This window comes from Embiotoca jacksoni, unplaced genomic scaffold, assembly GCF_022577435.1.
Source record: "Embiotoca jacksoni isolate LCO1_2020_lvr unplaced genomic scaffold, fEmbJac1.0.p SCAF_36, whole genome shotgun sequence".
NCBI classification, from domain to species: domain Eukaryota; kingdom Metazoa; phylum Chordata; class Actinopteri; family Embiotocidae; genus Embiotoca; species Embiotoca jacksoni.
In genome coordinates this window covers 1,761,255-1,783,499 of record NW_027185388.1, presented here as the reverse complement: position 1 = coordinate 1,783,499, position 22,245 = coordinate 1,761,255, and positions in this window count along the sequence as shown.

Below are 22,245 nucleotides of genomic sequence, written 5' to 3'. Positions count from 1 at the left end.
GCTGGTTGAATAGTTCGGAGATCCCTTCACTGCCCCTTGGAGTAAATTGCGGCGTAACTGCAGCAAAAAATATTCACAGGAAATTCAGGAACTTTCTTTCAAAGACTGTATAATTTTGTTTTATGGAGAAAATGTGGGTGATTATATACAGCTACATTCACAGTTTATACTGCGTACTTATCTCTGCGCCAATCACAGACCCATCCCTCGCCCACTCACTCGCTCCACTCGTTTGTTGGTAGCCAGTTAGCCGTTAGCCTGGACAGTGCAGCTTAAAAGACGAGCGCAGCCTAAAAACTGTTAAGACCGACCAAACTGGCAAAGTCTTTGGCTCTTCATCACAACTACTAAGAAAACTTTCTGTTACAAACGACTGCCCCCACTACCACCAGTGATGATTTCAGATCGAATTACAACCATAAAAATGCCTGAAACCTTTGGACCGCATTGTAATTTACTGGAGTCAAATGCTGCTTCTTTCAAGGGAAAACTGGTTATAATATTTGTTCAAATTTCAGGTGCCCCGGTGAAAATAATTCAATAAAATGCTACTTAACCCTAATGACACATTTGGAGTTGCTTTCAAAATGAGTCAAGTGTGTCAACTGGAAGATGTGAATTATGGTTCACCTTAAAAGGACCTACACACAGAAATATGATGATATCAGGCAGTAGGTCAACATTTTGGATAAAAGAAAAAAGATTTCAGCAATAAGAAATGTCTCGTTGCTACATTTTTTTAAAAGAAGGTCACATTTTCCAAAGGTGTTTTCTTGATGGCAGGCAGTAGAAAGCAAATAGAACAATTTTGAGAGGCACATGTTGTTTATAGTTCACCTGGGATTTCAAAGTATGAGAAAAATTAAAGCAATCAAAGAAGAGAAACAAGAAAAAAAATGCTCTTTTTAACCACTCCAAATGCAACTTTAAGTGAAGTATGTGCCTTTTTATTACCTCAGATCAGAGCGACTTCTGTTTTCAAAACAAGCTTGCAATCAAACACTGGAGCGCAGATTGAGAGTATCCTCCACTGAACATGAATTCTATTCATTTAATTTTCATTCTCTATGCTAATCTTGTCTGCAGAACAATCTTCTTAAAAGAGGAGCAAAAGAAAAATACATGCCGATATATACACCTCATTTTGTTTTTGATCTCTGAAAATGTATTTCATTAGAAGAAATTCAAATATACGATAACAGTTTGCTCACAGGCAGCACATTTGGAAATTCTTTTTAGAGCTGAGGCTTACAAATGAAATAGTTTGTTATGCTGTTATAGTTACAAGGGAGATGCTGAGGCTGTTCAGCTTGACCATCTATCACACAATATCTGACACGAGGGATAAATCAATCAAAGAGATGACGGAGGGGGAGAACCTCTACGCAGCCTTACTTTCCTGCACAAAAGCCATTTCGAACAGCTGAGCAGTCTAAATATCACCGCGTCTTGTAGAGAAAATGCATATGTTCACCTGATGACCCGTTGTGTGAGAGCAATGCATGGTGACAGAGAAATGATGGAAGGAACGGAGAGCACAGGAGGGAGAGGGCGGGAAAGGAGGAGGTGGGTAAAATGGAAATGTCGCAGAGGCACAATGGAACTATATAAATCTAAGCGAGCGCATTTGATCATGGGCTTTTGACAGAAGCAGGGATGGGAGAATCTGGTGGAGGGGAGGGGGAAGGCGGAGGGGAGAAAGTGTAATACCATGATGCGACTCGCTACGGACGTTTTGTGATTTTGTGCACGTCCAGAACGCTGGCTCTTTGTCACGCCAAAGTACAGCGGTGGCAAGGGTACAGCGCTGTGATATTTCCAGCCCGCTGCGGTGACACATGTAGTGGCTTCGGGCCATGCAGGTTTAGTTAGAGTCTGACTCATGGTCATGATGTAGTGTCTTATACAGTGATAGCTTGGAGACGTATGAGCTGGTATTTCCAGTGCCAGACACAGGCCGTCATTTCCCCGGCTGGATTAAAAACCATTCCCACGGGAGAACTCTGGATTGATTGTGTTCTTAGGTTAGGAGCAGGTCTAAGCCAACGCTGTCACACCAATTTCTAACATGTGGTGTGACAAAGAATCCAACTTAGAGGCCATATAAAAAATTAGCTGCTCCCGTTAAGATTCATGATGGAGCTGTGGCCCGTGTGCAGAATGCCCAGACTGCTGGGTTCGAAAACATAACCGAGTCCAATAGTAGCAGCAGTGAAACGGGCGCTATTTTATGCTGCGTTCAAACGGGGTCGTATTTACTGCGTACTAGAGAAGAGTCAATATGAACGACCCCCTCGTGCGGTATTCGCGACATCAGATTCGGGTTCACGAGTTGTGATATGCTTGCTGATGTTTACGGAAATGCCGCTGGTCACGGAAGATAATATTTTTTGTTGCATGTTAAAGCTAATATATTGTAATTTTAGTCATGTAGAGTTTGTCATAACTTAGTTAAGAGGAAAATGTTGATCTTCCCAAGGGCCTCATCTTTTCCCTCTTATGCTTTTGCATTTCCTGCATTACGTTACCGGCCTGTTAGCTTGCTAAATTGTTAGCCTCTATGGCTTCTAGACCCCATCCGGGTTGCCGTTGCCTACAATGATTTTACGACTTATTCACTTGAACGCCGAGCATACGGTGCACACGAGCTCACGAGTTCCAGGTAACTTGCACTCAATTAATACCAACTTTGTCAAAACACGTCTTCACACCTGCATACGGCACTTTTTTTTTTAATTTATTTTTTAGTTGTATTATAGAGGTTCTTCGCCAATTTCGTTAAGGTTGGCTTATTCGTCACTAAGAGTACCAACTACACAGTGAAAGCTGTTGACGTAACATTATCAGGGTGATCTTGAATTCAGCTTGAAACTTCACATTTGCTGCATTTAGGGAATTGTAGGATCAAACGCTTTAAGAGCTGGCCCAATACACTCGCGACTACTGCAATTTACTTCAAATCCAAACCCAGAACAACTCCAATGCACCTTTAACCAGAAAATACGTCGCTTGTGTTTTTTTTTCACCACGATTACATACAATGTGTCGCTTGACATGCCACTCAAAGCCATTTATTACAGTCACGTTGTGTCATGCCTTTTTTTTTTTATTTCTCAGTGTAGGCTGATCCATTGCATGTTTACATTGTCTTATCTTTCACACCGCCTGCTGGAACTTCTCATAGTGTGACATTTACTTAATTCAGATGAGTACGCACAGTGATCGGTCACATGCTCATGGGTATTGCAGTAATAATCCAATGTTATGAAATTCCGTGAAAGTTTTTCAGAAGACACGGTTCTGTTTCGACGACAAACTCAAGAGTTTTAGAGAATTCTTCAGCTCTTTGAAGCTGAGGGAATTCCGTTTTTTTCCTGCAGCCATGGCCAAAGCAGCTGAATGCCAATGTTTACTACCAGAGTACAGATTTGTGAGATTTTCTGGCTTGCCAAATTGGAAATTTGGCCGTATGGTCGAGGCTGTTGAGGTAACTATGTGAAATCTTCCTTGCCAAGTTGGAAATCTGGCCCCCTGGTTGAGGTGGTTAGGCAACTATTCGAAATTCTCCTCATTAAGTAATAAGTTCTCTTCAGCTCATTAATTGGACTTAACTTGAGAGTTATGCAAATCAGAGTGTAAATGCACTCTAAAGGGATTTGTCTATTTTGTGCTCCAGTTGAGCTTTACCGTGATCTGATGCACGAATGGCACAAAAACGAACTCTTTATCAGCGAGAAGTACGCGTGCATTTGCAGAGCTATTTCCATCAAAACCATTTAATATCAAAGGAAATACTTCTCTGCATAAAACCTGTAACCCAGTTGCTGTGCCATCATGCTAATATGGTGATAAGCTAAACAAAGGCCTGATTCACAGCACCCAGGACTGCTTATAGTGGGAAAATTATGAATAACATTAATGATGGATTTGTAGTCCCAGTCAGTCATGACAGCGATCCAGCATTAAAAGTACCATCACCCTGAAACTAAATAAACTAAATGGAATTTGAGCATCATTAACTGTATAATTCAAACCTGTTTTCCCCGAGTGACATTTTTTATTTTACCAGCCAAGATATTAATAACAAATTGTTATTTCCAATGACAGCCTAAACAATGTCCTGTAAAAAAAAAAAAAAAAAAAAAAAAAAGTTCAACAGACACGCTTATTAGGTTAGGTTAGGTAGTTACTGTATTAATCCCCAAGGGGAAATTTTATGTGTCACCGTGTCTGCATTATAATAGTAATAGAAGACTGCCAATGAGGTCAAGGTGAAAATTTAAACTTTGGCCTTTATGATTTTAATACCGTTAATCAAAAAAAACTTAAATTATTAGATTAGTTCTTGTGTTAAAATGATCAGCAAATGATTTGGACATTACCTGATCGCATATTTCTGTCAGTTTATTGTTTGTCATTACTATCAACAAAAAGCTGAGCTAATACTTTCAGACATAATTGCTGTTATTAACAAGCTAACAAGCTGCGGCTCATTTTGTTGTGCAGATCACCTGTCATTCAGGCTCATTTCACTCCAGCGAGATGTCAAAGATGAACAGCAGGAAGCAGCATTATAGACTATAATGATGATTGTATTGAATGACAGACAATCAGCAAAAGAGAGATTTAAGGCTAAGGACTGAGAATACACAAATGGCATATTTCTTTATGACAGATGATTAAAAGAAAAATTATTGCTTTTAAAAAGTAGCTTGATTTGCTACTGATCTTTTTGTGTGGTAATTCCGGATCAGAGATCTCAGATATGCAAAAAAAAAAAATCTTCATCGACAGAACTCTATCTACATCCACTAGAGAGAAAACTTTAAATTATAATTACCCAAAGCAAATTTTCTCATCGTTCTGTGCCTGCCACCCCCAAACTACTCAACTGCACTGTTGTCAAAGGTTCCAGGTCCACACACACACACACACACACACACACACACACACACACACACACAGTGTATATAAAAAGCCAGTGTATATACACCAACCAAAAGCTATGAATCTCAAATGCCAAAAATGACAGGGATTTAATAAATTAAATCGTGAGCTTTCACCTGCTTACCCAATCATCATTTTCTTTATACTGTAACTGTGGCTACAGAGAATAAACGGAGAACAAACGGAGAACAAACGAAAATTAGCCCCGCCGGGTTTTTCGAGCCCGGTTCTGCTCATATTTTCAAGAGCTCAATTCTTCTTTTTTCACATTTGGGGGAAAAAAAAAAAAAAAAAATCTTTGCTGTTAATTGAACAACATTCTTTGGATTTTCTGAATGGTGCTACCTTGAAGGAAACAAAGTTAAGCATTCAGCATTTAGAGCGATGTTGGCGTTTGTGTGAGCAAACTTCACAAAGAGCTCATACAATGACTCATCCTCAGCCTTCCATTTGATACTTGTTGCTTTGCGACAGCTTGTAATTAACCTGCGGTCTTTGAATGCATTTTTTTTTTCTGAGAATGTCACAAGAGCCAATGCAAAGATGCCAACAGCCTGAAAACATGAGCACTTGTTTTTCAGGTACCATAGATAGATAGATAGTGGCCAATACAAAAAAATGTGTTAAAGGGTGTCAGCAAAAGAAAAGAAAAAAAAACAAAACACAAGTAACCGACTTGTATATTTTGTGTTTGTACTTCAAAGCCCCTCAAGGAGAGACATCCAAAATTCAAGGTGAAAGAGTTTCAGTTTGTAACTTTATCTGAACAACGTGGCGTCAAACTGTTCACCAGCAAACGCCATCTGTTGGAGAAATGCCAGACGCACACGGCGTTCACAAAGTTCAACGCTATCTTGTTTGGGCTTGTTTAACGCAGCGATGGCTCACGACACGAGCCGGGTGCTACTCGTAACGCCGGCTAGCGACTGACAAAGGAGAGAAGTGAAGGGTGACACCAGTTCTCGGGGCGGCACAGGTGGTGAGGGAGAGGTGGGCTGCCGGCGTCGCCGTCTGAGCCGAAAGCTCGTCTGAAATTACACTGTTGCAGCCGAACAAACAAACACACACGCGCGCACGCACACACACACGCACCTTTGTGCATGCCAATTCAGATATAATGCACGGATGTCCTCTATGTTTCATCATCAAAGCCCTATCAGGCTGTGCAGGGTCTGAAGGGGAGAATATGAACCGGATAAAACAAATCGTTTGATGTGTGAAAGACAGACACTCCAGCTCCAAAGTACTTAAGCTTCTCCTCCCAGTGGACTGACAAGGGAGGAGGGTAGGAGCAAGAAATGAGTGCTGCTCTCTTTTATTGCCCTCCCCTCTTCCGTTCATCACGAGGAGTTTCCAAAGCGTTGCGTCATTGTTTATGCAAGGTCCCAATGTCAGCAAGAGCGACGTCAATTAAATAAATAAAGTCAATATTGACAGACGTTTCAAAGGCGTGGTGGAGCGGTGGGAGAGAGAGAGAGAGAGAGCGAGAGAGAGAGAGAGAGAGAGAGAGAGAGAGAGAGTGAACCAGAGAGAAAGCGAGCGAACGAGGAACGGCGCGAACATGAAATCTGACAAGTGATTTTAGAGTACGTTGGTGCATGTGTGGGGACGAGGGAGCAAATTGTGGAATATGTTTCATGTCTGCTGGTCCTTAGATATCAACTCAGCATCACAAAATGTGTTTTGTTTTTTATTTTTCCCTCCTTTTCGTTACTTTCGTCAAATCTTTTGATACGCAGAGCCACATTATCTGCTTTGAAAATCACCCGGTCGGAACCAAATTCATCCTCCTGTTGAAATATGGATTCTCACAGTCATTATTCACCATGTTGTAAAGTGAAACAGATGGCAGATCCAGTTTCTTTGTAGATATTAAAATATTCAGCAAGCTGCCATTAGTTCTTTGATTGTCTGGCTTGACAAAGGCCTTTTAACTCTGGTTAATTTCCCTTCAAAGGAGTGGGAGAGTCTCAATGAGTTATGGCCACGAATATGGCTCTTTTCCTAAGTCTTTTAAGATAAAAGGCACCTTGTGCTCTGGTGTCAAACACGTAGCACACCTGACCCTTTTAAAGGGCGGAAAAGGGTTTTCAACATTAAACTGAATTGTTCTCGTAGACAATCGGGTTTAAGATATTCAAATTTAAAAGATATAAACGTTCGTTTGATGATCACAGAAATGTTTTCAAACACCAACATGATTAACTGTAGCCTAAAATAATTCATCCTAGATTTCGCTCAACCTGTATTACTCGATTCAGTCTGATGCTCCTACTTTATAATCAGTGGAAGTCAGAAAGAAATTTCATTATGGGCCACCAATGTAATTCACAAGCAAAATTACCATATCTGCAAACACTCGCTAATGATGATCATAGGACCGGAAAGATGAAGTGACGAGATGAGCTTTGTTGGGGGTTATGAGCGTGTTGACCAGATGCCAAGCCACCTGCTACCGGACTTCGGCTGGAAAACAAGCGAGCGCACACGGTGACAGCAACAAACAGAAGGGATATGATTCATCAGTCTGGCCTCGTCAAGATGAACAAAATGCTGCAACAGATTCACTAAGAATCGAAATTCTCTCCTTTCTGCCCACTTAGATTTAATTTCCGTAGCCACAACATCGCACCTGTTAATTAAGCGTGCACCGGTCTGTGTCAGGTAGCGGGGAGCCTTCATCAAGCAGGATTAGCAAATGACTCTGACGTCAGTGACACAAATGATTTTAAAAAGGGATTTCCCCACCTGCCTGTACCCAGCTTTCTCTTCTTTCCGCCCCACTCTCTATTTCCAAGACCTCATTTACCCCCTCTCGTTATCTGAATAGGTTATCTGGATGGCGACATCCGATCATGAGTCTTTGCAGTAACTCCCGGCGTTAATGTGTTCATCTCCTTTCTTATTGCAGTGCCATTGGACCGGAACATGTAATTTAGATAGGCCGAGGGTTGGACTTGTTAACAAACGCAGTGCATTGCAGGTGAAAGAACGTGACGCAGAGCAGTGCCAAGGGACTACTCTGACATACAAGGGCAAGTTTAGTTCAGCTTAACCTGACACTATTGTTCAAACTATTCTTATTCTAAAAATGAAGGCAAATAGAGAAAGGATGGTCAGCAGAGCCAGAGCCAGGGGACTTATGAGCCTGCTCGATAAGAATGTGGTCTAACTATAGCAACTGCGTTTGTACATGGCAGAGATCCAGTCAAAGCGCAACCTGGACCTCCTCCAAATGTGGTCGTGTTAATACTGGCGTTACTGGGGTCTGTCTCTGAAGAAAACAGTGCAACTTGGGCCTATATGTTAAGAAAATAATGTAAATGAGGTCTATAACTCAGGAAAATTGGACCAATAAGTTAATACAAATGGTGTAAATAAGGTGCACATGTCCAATACGTGTCTTTTTGTAAAAGATGATCTACAACCAACACGGTCTTAAAGAGTGTTGACACATACAAGGAGGGCAGGAGATTGAGGCTTGTGTTAACATTGAGCCTGTAATTTACAGACGTAGATGTGATATATAACTGAGAATTGACTGCTTCCATTTGCTTTCTTTCAACCTATTTGTTTCTTTGCAGTTAAGAGAAAGCAATGTTTTATTGCTGCCATTTCAGGAGGAAATAAAAATGAGTGTGACTGATTGTCACCCCTGCACATCAGAGGACATTTGTATTAAGTTGAACCTCTTGAGCCTTCTTGAGCCTTTTCTCAGCTTCCATTTGTGCCTCTGAGAAGTTGTCAGTCTTTGAGCAGTTGTGAGTAAGCACTAATAAGTTTCAAGTCCCATTGAAAAGCATCTCCCGTGTTTGAGTCTTCATAGTTTCCGTCGGGCTTCAGAGATGGCGCGATCCTAAAGAACGAGAGCGACGGGAATGCTGAGAATTCAGCTTGTTTTCACTGAGCCTTCAGATTGCTGTCTAGTAAATCCTAGAAGTTCATGTACTAACATTCTCCTGTTACTGCTTCTGGCTCTCTTTTGTCCTTGAATTCAGAGCAATTAATAATTAAGAGATTGCTCAGTACATTTCTTCTAGTGATTTTTCTCTATTATCTTGTACACCACAGTGGTCAAGAGCATTTATTTAAAAGATCTTTTCTCTTTCTTCAAATCTGATTGTTTCACTCAGTCCTCCTCTCTCCATCTGAGAATGCTCTGACTGAAGTTATGTCCCATATGCTGATGACCCAGGTCGGTTCATTTATCCTATTCAGGAAGCAAGAGATTGATTGTGCCTGTGCCATCGCTGTAATTATACTGTCATCACTTAATCAACCTTATTGGATTCCTCAAGCGGTCGCAGTCCCTGAGGCCGGAGCTGAGAGAAAGATTGACTTTTTTTGGACAGAAAGAGAATGAGAGAGAGTGAGGAAGACGAGAACGGGGTTTAAAAGAGAAAGGGGGAGACCAAATTAGGCACGGAGTCAATTGAGAGGCAACGCAATGGGGTTATAAGGACAGGGAGACATCAAATAAGCGGACCGGTAAATGAGTGCTACAGTCACACGAGGATGTCGACGATGAGTATACGGGGACGGGGAAAGTAGATCAGGGTGGGGGGCCGGGGGGCCAAAGAGGGGGGGAGGCACGGGCGAGGACTCCCGAGTGATTGTTTCCTGAAGTCTGTGTCTGCCCCGCCGGAGAGGAGGTAACAAATGGTTTGGGTGTCACCTGGAAAAGCAGTTTAATAATTCATTTGTCTATGGGGCTGGGCAGAAAGGGCTGCTTTGAAGAGCACGGCACAGATGGTCATCAGAGTGAAAGAGAGGCGCTCACACACCTACACCAACACATATGCACACACAAAAAAAAAATTAAAAAAATAAATAAAAGGGCCTGTACTGCAGACTGGCTCATCACCTGGGTGCACACCATATGCCACAGTGGCAGACAACCTGCTCTCGAGGCCCACGCACACAAACACATGTGCAAATCTTTCCTATTTTATAACTGTTCTACTTTCCCACCCCAAAGATCCTTTCTTGCATACCGATGTGCAATTATGTTTATGTGGGCTTGAGGAGATAAATCTTTACCAGCTGATCGAAATGCCTGGCGGAGTGTCTTCACCTACACTCTGAGCCACATCGGCGCACACACACATATCCAAAGTCAAAATGCAGGAAACACAAACAGCCACCAAGGTGTGTGTGTGTGTGTGTGTGTGTGTGTGTGTGTGTGTGTGTGTGTGTGTGCGCGCACGCTCAAGAAAGGTATAATGAGGACCGTAAACTGTGCTTTCTGTCAATCCGTCACTGTGTGAAATTACCCGCCATAACGAGAGAGCTCTCTCTTTTGCCATTTCACATCTGACTAAGCCCAATCCAAACACTGAATCAGCCCTTAACATCTAATGATGCAACACCTACAGTAACAACCAAAAACAGCTCGGCGTACCACCATCTTGATAGGACACATGCCCGTGCCCCAGCTACTTAAACAGCAGCCCACCTTTCATTCTATTACTGTACTGACTTTAATGGTTATGAGTTCTCCCTTTGTGCCTGGCATGCTTTATTCCTCTCCCTGTGTGGCTTGCAGGTGATTACTTCAAGGCAGTAAAGGTCTGATTGCGGGTTCGGCAGTTTGCAGACACACTGCAAATCCTTTGTTTGATGCGATATCTTTTGGGATTTTTCATATTTCCATTATAAAAGAAGGGGGGGCAAAAGGAAAGTCCTCGCAAAAGTTGTTTGAGGTTTGCGTGCAATATTTACAACCAAATATCAGTGTGGTGTAGAGTGTTTATTTGTGTGATGTGAATAGTGTAAAGATACCAACAAAGCTGCTATACAGAGAAACAGAGGTGGTAGCGACGAAAACAAAAACAAAAAGTTGTTTGGCTGCAGACAATGAATGCAGCCGGTGAGTTAGCATGAAATGGGGAGAGGGGCTTTTGAAGAGATGGAGAGGCTGAGTGGACGGACGTGCTGCGTTAGGGACTGTAAGCCCAGGTTGACCCACCTAGTCCAGACAGAAGACCCAAGTACTGATGGAACAGACTCCAGACGACAAGCACCATTACCCTGTGGATCACCGCAAGAGAGGGCATGGAGGACCAGAGGAGGGGGGGGGGGGGGGGGGGGCAGAGGAGAGAAGCTGAGGAGCAGGGTGGTGACGGAGGGGAAAATGTGGTGAAATTAACCCCAACGGAGTGACGGTGGAGCCACACACACACAAAAAAAGATGAGGCACAGGACATCGATGTTTAGTAGAAACCTTTTTGGTGTCATTGCTAATTTGCAATTAATTACTGCCGACACAATTAGTCAACTGACAGAAAAAGAACAAATTAGATAATGAGGTAATTGTTTAAGAAATATACAAAGCCAGGCATTCAAGCATTTGCTCAAATTTACATATTTGCTGCTTGTCTCTGATTTACATTAAAGCAAATTGAATATATTTTGGTTTATATTTGTTTAATACACCAAAAGAAAGCAAATTGAAGATCTCCCTTTGGAGAACTTCTGTTGGGCATAATTTCGCCATTCACTTTGACAGGAAACAACTAAATAATTTAATCTGCCCATTTTTTTTAAATTAACAAAATGTTAAATCTATAAAATGATCAGGAAAGAATAATAAAAAAAAAAAAATCCATCACAAGTCCCAAGAACCTACGTGACATCTTCATATTGCTTGAGTCATTGTTTTGTCGGACCAATAGTCCACAACTAAATGATATCCAGTTTACAATGACATAAAACCTAGAATAGAAGCAAGCTTTCATTTTGTTAATTGATCAGTGTTTGGTGATATATCTTCCAATAACAGATCAATTAATAGTAATCAAGTGTTAAAATAAATGTTACTTGTAGCATCTGACTTCACTTACACTCTGTTCTCCGTTTAAGAGCTATGAACCTCCAGAACTGACCAGATTTAACGCAGTCATTGGCAACAAGATTTGATCTCCATAACTGTGACACATTACTTCTGTAAAATTATGAATATTACACTAGAGTTAATGTTTGATTATGTTTAGATACAAAAACCAGTTGGTTCAGGTTGGGCAAAGATTATGGTTTGGGTGAAGAACAACAACCTGGTTAAGTAAAATTTGGGTTAAAATAAATACCGACTTGAACTTAAAGTTAGTGGTTTAAGAGATCAGTAACAACTTGGTCAAGGTTGAAAGAAACAATGACTGTTATAAGGAAACAAGAAACAAACAGCATGTCGGAGTCTGACCTTTTGTTGACCCATCCAACCGCCTCAAATTCATGTTTGCGGATGAGATTTGCCACTTAAACAAATTGTCATTGGCCATCTGCTGAAATGACGGCGTGGTTGTTTTTCTTTGGTCTCCGAAATGACTATTCATGTTTGTCCCCCTTAAATCAGATAATAAATGTTCAGCTGTGGTTCTGATCAGCCATTAATGTAAAAACACCCTGCGCCCTACATTCAGCTCCATTTTTAAAGATCCTCTACCTTCAAAACGCCTAAAAAAAGACAAACTTATCTCCCAAAATAAGTCCTCTCTGGGGTAGAACTTGTAGCAGCGCTCCATGTGTGCATTTCACGGACTGAGAAACGTGACTGTTTCCAACGTCTTCCTGGTTGTCACCAGATTGTTCTTTTCTTCTTACTCACTTTATGCGATATGAATTGTCATGAAAATGCGCCGCGTCTCGTACCTCTATCACCTGCACCGAACCCGTCACATGACTCGCAAAAGTAGACGGGATCTCCATGGTGACAAAGTCAAATTTCAGGTAGAGTGGTAGGTGAGAAGATAGCAAGGAGGGAAGAGAGGTGTCAAAGTCTTACAATCAGCACTGACAAGCAATCACTTGGGAGTTCTATAAAAGGAGACCTTAAGTGTGGAGGAGACAAGGCAGAAGAGTGATAGATTACTCGGCTGAAGTAAAGGTGGTGGTGGTGTGTGAGGGGGGGGAGGGGGCGAAGGGGGGGGGGGGGATCATCTGGATGACATGATTACGGAAGGATGCGGCGGTGAGCCTGATGAGCCTTAATGGAATATAATACAAAAAAAAGCAGGAGAAGCTGATGTGTTTGAATGTGACTGAAGAGGAGTCTGAGTGAGCAGGAGACCAAAAACAGGAGAAGGGAGGGAGGAAGAGGAGGTGGTGGTGGTGGTGGTTAGTAGCAGAGAGGTGAGTGTACAAGATTGATTGGTGATTGCTGTTGGATTTTGTGGCACAGAGTGTGGAAGCAATAAAGAGCGAGAGAAAGAGAGAGAGAGAGAAAGAGAGAGAGTTGTAAAGAAGAGGGAATATAAACTCCCAGATGCCAGGTATTTTTCCTACCGGGAGGTGAGACGACAGGAGTCTAATGAGTTCCCTCATAGTCGCGCCGTTTCATCTTATGAATCACACAAGCGTTTTCTCTCTCACACACACACACACACACACACAGTCGTATGAGCGCACACGTCGCCGTAATGAATTACAGGGCTCTCATCCTAAAACCTTGGCCCTCTACCTCGTCACATGATACACGCATACATCATTTGGTGCGGCAGATCGATCGCTCCACAGCCGTTTGACACAAATACACACGGAATCGAATGCTACCTGACATATTCCATCACCGACCGTACCCTTGAATCCCCACCGACATCCTCTAGAGAATCGTTCACACAATGGACGTCAATATATTGACGGAGTCGAAGTAAAAACCATGAAGTCCTGCTTTGTCTTCTGAAAGCTTCGCTGTGATCGCATTATGAGACTAAAGAACTTAACGAGTTTTTTGACCCTTAACTGGATCTTTACAATGCCTAGAACAGTCAACCAACAAGAACTAAACCCCGAAACCCAAATCAACAAGAACTATCGCCACAATAACCTCACAGCCCTGCAGATCAATCAGACCAGCATCATTTTTACATCTAGATTTTTTTTAGCCTTCCCCCCATGCAGACTTTCTGCGAGACAATTTTGTTATTCAGCATAGCCTATCACACATCACAGGTGCCACTTCTTTCCTCTCTCACTGTCAGGAGAACAGAAAATAAGTCATTACAACGAGGGACAGAGTCTGCAGAAGTTTGCCTCAACACAAAGACAAAATTGTGTGTGATAATGCATCATCTTGTTTTCTGACAAATGCCGTTTAACGGAAAGTGGGAAAAGGAAAAAAAAAGCGGTTTAAGCGAAAATGATTTTCTTATTTCGCTTCTTGTGTTTGGCATTTGAGTGCGGACAACATACTTTTAGAAAATGCTCTTGAAAGGTGGTGTAGAAATCAGATTTTCCAGTGTCTAAGCACTGGGGCTAGGCGATATGGCTGGCTGCTGCACACTGGTAATAGCAGTTGTATACTTTCATGTAGTGCATATAAAAAATACTAAATATATACACTAGAAAAAAGATGTTCAAAGCGACAAAAAACTACTGGAGTGGAGTTAAAATGAAGCGAAGATGATGTTACTGAAGTTTACACACAAAGAGTCGTTATGTTGCTGTAAATCAAATAACAGTGCAATAAAAAGCCCAAGATTATTTTTTGGACAAACTTTACCACTAAACTTCAGAAAATCAGGCTAAAATATCTGAAACTGCGATCAAACTCATGGAAACAGCTCCACCAGGTGGCCAGGAGGAGAAATGACAAAACTATGTATGTGTATGATACCAAAATCTCATTTTTACAGCATTTGGATTTCAACCGAAATAGAAAAGTACTCCAAATAAAATGTCTTAAAAGTAAAAGAGAGCTAAATTGAAATAATGACTATACATGACTTAACATGTAACTTAACATAGTTCTATTGTAAAATGGATTATTGTAAAAAAAAAAAAAAAAAGAAATGTTGCTCTGTTGTAAGAAAGAAAAACGTTATTTAAAAAAAAAAAAAAAAAAAAAAAAAAATTTAAAAATTAAATTATGAGAGGACTTCTAAAATACGAGTTTTTTGTGTGTTCAATCAGCTGGTATGTCCAGGAATGTACATATCTAAAATCATTTTCTCATGACTGCAGCAATCTAAAATGTTACATGATGGCACTGAGGACCAGAATAGCAAAATAGAACCTGTACGGTGGGAATTCACATGAGCTGAAGAATCACAACACTTGCCATTAATCTAAAAATGGACTTTTTCTGAGTACAAGTGATGGCAGTATAGCAAAGGTCACGCTTGCATGTGATTTTCAATTTTCAAAGAATGTCATGTCGACTTCCACATTTAGACCACAAGTATAAAGTGTTAGCGGCTAAAAATTATTGACACGGAAGTCATTGAAATAAGAATTTGTACCCAACTGACAGTTATCAAGGACGGCAGTCATACAGAGAGAAGTGAAAAGGGAAAAATGGGAGTCGGTGTGGTGCAAAAAGAATTCGAAGTACCATTATTCCAGAAAGTTTGACACAATTGTCAATTGTCTTGACAAATTGCAGTGCAGCGTTTACTTCAAATCAGCCCTCAGCGCTCGGTAAAAACTGCATGTCGAAGGTCTTCCTTAAGTCTGTTGGTTAAACCAGCAGCTTTTTTTTTTTATTATTATTATTATTTTTTTTAAGCTTTTTTATTTCTCCATTTCTTCCATGTGACTGCAGAAATATCAGATGCTCAACGCTCACATCTTTGCTACTCATGGGGAGGAAGTGGCAGCGGTGACTCCTGACCACACCTGCAGCAATGCGCCTTCACAGCCGGACACACACACACACACACACACACACACACACACACACACACACACACACACAAATATGTCTGCCACATTTCAGAACACCAGCGCCGAGCTAAAATATCACCTCACAGATAAAAAAAAAATAAAAAAATAAAATAAAATATTGATTTCAAAAAGGAGTTGCGAGGCAGAAATGGAGTATGGTATGACTCTGTGGAAAGCTCAAAGCAAAAGTATAAAGAAAATAGACTCTTAGACCAAAAGCCAGTCCAACCATCGCACAAAACGCCAGTTATCATTAAGGGCCCCGACTGCAGCACTTAAGTCTTGTCAAACATTTACTTTACACAGTGCTTCACAGACATTACGCTGGCAATTACTGCATAGACAGCAGACACACAAGTAATTAAAAAAAAAAAAAACCTGCAATATGGAGACAGCAGATGCCATTTTTCTCATGATTTCCTGTCTGATTTCCGCTGCGTGCATCATTTTGCTGGGACCGTAGAGTAAATACTGATGCTACTTGTATTTCTGAGTCGTGCTGCCCACCTCTCTGTCACTGAATGAGGTTGACCGTGGCCCACTAATAAAATAAGGAGAGGTGCTCCCTCTGTGATGCCAGCACTAAATCAATGTGGGCCCTCGCGCCACGCTGACAACCCAGGACTTCTCTCTCTTTACTATGACACCACGAATATTAAATCATCTCCCCGCAGGGGCCACAAGCAGAGGCAGAGAGAGAGAGAGGCTGACATGGGAAAAAGAGTGGAGACTGTAGCGCAGACAAGTTTGTATTAAAATGAAACAATTTTTTTGCCAAAGAAAAAAATTTTAGGCGGCAGGTTGAAGAGAGAAAGATAAAGAGAAGATTCACTGAGAGAGGACGGCGCAAAGAGGATGATCAGTAATATCCAGCCGGAAGGGCAAGATCAAGTGAAAACTCTGCTTATGGGATGAGGTGAAATGGTCAGGGTGTGTGTGACTGAGGGACACAGATTAACAGATATGCCTGGCAGTACTCTGCCTGATTACCATAAAGAAGAAAAGAGAGGAAGAGAAGGGGATATGGAAGTTTTAAATATGAAAATGGTAGTGCGGGAGAAGAAAATGGACATCAGTGAATGAATATGGCAGCTGTGCGGTGGAAATCAAGGGACCCATGGGTGCTCGAGAGAGATGACAGACAGCCAACCTTCAGCCAGAGATCACACACTCACTCTTGCACTTGAATTACTGATATCTGTCTCTTTTGGTGAACATTTATGGCAATGTCTTTATCTATCTTCAGGGATACACTGGCTCAGGGGTGGCGTGGTTATCTGGAGGACAAAGCTGGAATATGTGCAGCAGCAGCAGGAACAGCTACTCACTCACTACTTTACATGAAGTAAATAGGCATGCAAAGTTGCAGTAATTGGACTCAAAAGCCAACATTTCCAATCCTGGATAAAGGGTTTGATTTGCCCGTTAAAAATCACATTTTTAGAAATGATAAACTAAAGCCAACAATCGAATGCTCTGAATTGCGGCATTCATTTAGAGTGAATGAAAGGATCTCTTTTGATTTGCAACAATAATACATCATTAAGAAGTAGCTTTCCCCAAAAAATAATCTAATAAAAAAAAAAAAAATACAGCCTACAGACAATAAAAATTCCTTGGTGCAACCATGTAGTTGCAAAAAAAAATACATTTATTTAGCAGCGATTTAACCTTGTGGAAAGTCTGCATTCACACAGCTACAGATAAGCAAGGAATATACACACATGAAAATTTTTTTTTTTTAAATCATGTCCTGTTGAAAGCACATGTGGAGGGGGGAAAAAAACCCGAAGCCCTGGCAACAAAACAACATACATATCTGACAGCATTAAACGGATGCACTGTGCACTGGCAACGTTTCACTCCTGAGCTTATGTCTCAAGGCAGGATTTTAATTAGTAAAATTAAATCAGCTGCATCCAAGGAGACGGCAACTGGTTCTGAAAACAACCCAGTGAACCACACAACCAAACATCTGTTGGTGACCTTTTTTTTTTTTCCCCATCCCATAATCAATCAGTCTAACAGCAACCTGCCAGTCACACATGCCAACTGTAAACAGACCACCAGCGCATTTTGTTACCAATTAACAAGAGCCACAGGCGAGCCTGACAAAACTGTCGCAAACGCTCATTAAAACCAGCAGTAAGAACAAAGTGACAAAAAAGCAACAGTCTTACCTTGAAGGTGGTGGTTGTTTATGTCCACCCTGGGGTTAAATTCCTGGCACATCTTTTACCTCCTCAGTTCTCACCCACGGAAAACTTGTATTCTGGAGTGTTTGCTGCGGCTGAGCTAACTGGTAGCACAGGTGAGTTCAATTTCCTCTTCAGGGTCAATCAGCCACCAGGTGAGCTCCCACAGTGTCACGTCACCGTGTCAGCTGTTGTAAACTTGGTTTGTTTCTTTCTTTCACTTGTTTCCTCTTTACAAGAAAGTTGTCCGCTCTGTTACTCCTCTCCACAAACCTTAATATTTAACATGCAGGTGACTTGATGTTGTTAACAACTCATTTGAGTGAATCGATCCATCCAGAATCCCAGAGATCAGATCCAATCAAATAAAGAACTGAAGACAACATAGATCAAATAAAAACAGATTAAAGTCCCAAAAAGAGAGAAAACATGAAGTCAAAAAGATCAGAGAAAAATACAAATAAATCTTGAGGCCTATTGAATATTTTGAAATCAGTCAGATTGTGGGCAGTTTATTAACATATTAACATCATGCTAAAGTGGAGCACATATTGAACTACAGTAGTGTTTGATTTTTTTTTTTTTACCTGCCATAATCAGTATAATCAAACCTTGCCATTCAAAATCTATCAGATCAATTTATTAATTTATATACTCAGGATTTATTCCAACTGTTTGTGTGGGTAGAAGACAGATATTATTCCAAAGAAAATAATAATAATCCACTTTAGTAACAGAAATATCAACTGGCAAAAGCCAAGTGAAATCTTTTTATCTCACTGCAGGTCTATAAAGGAAAACCTGCTCCCATAACTAATCCTGCTCCCATGGAGGTCTTTAATTTAAAGCCGTGAAGCATTAAAGTAGTTATAGAATTATTATCACCATTTGAACCTCTGTATCTACAACAGTGTGCCTTGGCAAACACCACAGGTTTGAATGGCCAACTCGGTAATTTGATCTATTTTAAGACACATCAAGTAACGGCTTAACACAAGGACGAACACATTGCATCAGAGGGGGAGCAGGCAAGATGCCCTGAGATGTCTTTTAATAGGAGGGCTCAGATCAACTGAGTGAATGGGATCCAACATATCGTGTCCATGACAAGGCTTTCATCATGATGTTTAGAGACAACTACCTTATTCCTGGCATGATAAACACATTCATTGTGAGTATAAACTATGCTTGGATATTCGGTTGTACAACTGGAAGGTGCCGTGACTGGAAGGACATCTCTCAGATTTAAATAAAGCACTCGACCGCTGCGGCTATTGAAAATTTCCCATGAGGAAGGCCACTTTATAATGTACTGACGGATTTGCATCTTCACAGGGTGTCGCCACAACAAAGAGCAGTATTTCATCTATACCTGTCATCATTGAACTGCAGTAGCCCTTTCACTGGCTTTAGCAAAGGTCAGGTACTTGGAAGAGTTTCATTTTTAGTATGTGGGGGAAAAAAAATAAAAGTGATACTTAGCTTGACGAAAATGATTAGTGGCATGAAAATAAAGTTCACTGCTGAATAATGTTAAGCAATGAATGTAAGGTAACCTTTCGTTTTATTTCAAAATGGATATACAGCGCTTTGAAAGAAAAAAAAAAAGCCTTCGGATGTTGGACTGGAGTTGCTTTCAGAATAAAAATGATTGTCTTACTTTCAAGTGCTACATTATGTTGCTTTTAATACGAACGTATTTGACTTTCTGCACACATGCAAGAAATGTTAGATAAAAGAAAACATGACCTATTGCATGTCCATGATGGAATTACATGCCCTCTGTTTTCCATTCCTACATAATGTTGTCCTATTATGAGTTTTATCACGCTTGATTTGTTTTTTTCCTGTCATGGGTTATATTTTAATTTCCTTAACTACTTTGAATTGTACATAAACATGAATTGTTCATTGTATATGATTAGTGATTAGCAATGAATGAGGCCGAGGAAGCAGCAATGTGAAACGTGTTGTTCATTCATTGATTTGTAATTATGCCAGAAATTTCTTGGTCTGACTATTTTTCTGTTGTGTGGTGCATAAAGGAGCAAGACATTGTTGAGAGGTAGTTTTCAGTGGGCTGTTACTGTAATGTTTTTGCCATGCCATTAAAAAAAAGTGTATTATTTAAAAAAAAAACAAAAAAAAAAAAAGGTCTAAAAACTATACCGAAGGAGTTGATTTATCATATTTATGAAATGGATGGCCCCTTAATTAGTCATGGTGAAAATTTTTGTATTTTATTGGAGTTGCGAGTGGGCGTGGCCAAATGGCTTGCTAGTGTCCCCTAAAGAGATGCCCCGGTGGCTACATTTACCTACGTACACGAAATTCGGTGGACATGTGTATCGCACCTAGACGTACAAAAAATTTACATTGCACCATTACGTCAACTCAACAGGAAGTCCACCATTTTAAATTTAGTTGCCATTTTTGGTGACTCACACATGTTGTACTTTAACGAACTCCTCCAAGAGATTTTGTCGGACTGACTTGAAATTGAGTCAGTTGACTATTAACATGTTTGGGATTAAAAGTTATCAAAAGAATTTGTTTTCGTCGATGGGTGTGCCCGTAGCGTGGTGGCCATTTTGAGCGTATCGCCATGAAACTACAAATGGCTGTAAATCTAATGTACATGGACCGACCTTCTCCAAATGTTACAGGTATGATAACAGTCCCACCCTGAAGACACCTGTGTGGTAATATTCACGCATAGTCATAGCGCCCCCTGGTGGCAACTGGAAATGACACTTTTCATACTTTCACATGCTACGTCATGCTGGTTGATCGCTGGAGCGCTGAAGATAGTCCAGCGGTCTACAACACCAACCCCCAGCTGGAAACAATCTCATGAAGATGGGTTGGGATTAAAAGTTATCAAAAAAAAGAAAGAACCCAAAAAGGAACCCAGGCGGGTTCGAGCCCTGCTCAGGTATCACCCATGGTTCATGGTTTACTGAGGGCGAGTCCCCTTAATAAACCTCACGGAGAGCGAATCCCTCTAATGGTAAGGCCACGTGGTTCACAGAGGGCAAATCCCTCTAAGGGTAAGCCACAAAGGTATGGGTTTGTACATGCAGTCAAACCACATTAAAAAACTAAAACAAAAAAAACAGTGCACAATTTCCATTGTGCACTGGTTAGAGCAGTTGCCTCACAGTGAGAAGAGCATGCATGTCAGTTCAGAAAAAGGTCATACTCCAAAAAGTCATCCAAAATATCCAAAGTATGTTGTCCAAAATATGATTAAAAAAAAAGTCATACTATGTCGTCCAAAATATTCAAAAAAAAGTAATGTCGTCAAAAAAGTTACCCAAAATTAATTTTTGTATAGAGTATATAGTATAGCCAGGGCGATGCGGCTAAGTTTGATGTTTTGCCATGACACAGGAAGTTCAAACGATTCTCCAAACCTCACAAAACTTTGCACATGCATCAGGCACCAACTTTCATGAGTTTTTGTAGATGCTAAAGCCGCCAAAAAAAGCCTTTTTTTTTTCTTTTTTTTTTAAAAGAAGAATAAGGAACGAGATCTAGAAAAAAAGCAAAACTGCAAGGGGGAATATGCGGACCCTCGCATGCTGCACGTCGGGGAGCCGGTGGCCCTGACCCGCTGGATCCCCGACGTGCAGTGTGCGAGGGCTCGCAGATCACTGCTTGCATTTAAAAAAATTTTTTTTTGGATTTTAGACACTTTATTAATCCCCGAGGGAAAATTTCTTCACTACAGCAGGGGGGCTCTCAGGGGGGAGATGCTGCAGCAGGCTGCCACTAGCGCGGCGCCAGGTAACCTGACCTGAGGTGCATGTTTTTGGATGATGGGAGGAAGCCGGAGAACCCGGAGAGAACCCACGCAAGCACAGGGAGAACATGCAACCTCCGCACAGAAAGGCCCAGGACCGGATTCGAACCCGGAACCTTTTTTGCTGTGAGGTGACAGTGCTAACCACTGTACCACCGTTTGGTGTTTGTGTTTCAGTGAAATGTTCAGTCAGGCTGTGTTAGCTCTGTTTTGGTCTCCACCACCTCCTGAGGGAAGCATCTCGCTATTTAGCAGCTAAATGCTTCGCGTTGTTCACTAGTTGGTCAGCAACTTTGTCTCATTGTAGTTTGGTGCTCGACAAGCATGTAGCCAATGTTTTTATCAGAGGCTTTTAGCTGAAAAAACTGCCCGCCCCATCTGCCTTTTGATGAGACCAGTGGGAGTGAACCTGAACAGGATTGTTGTCTAGGAAGCCAAAACACTGATGATAAACTCTCTTAGATTTAAAGATCACTGCAAAGTTAGGAGATCATTTTCACAGTCACATTATCATTCTGCTCTTTCTTCAAATAAAATTGGTGTATTAGTGCAGCTTTAATGTTTCTAAAGGTAATTTAGAAGAAGTCATACTGTCATATACTATAACAAAACAAGTACTTTTGGCCCTAAAAAAACATG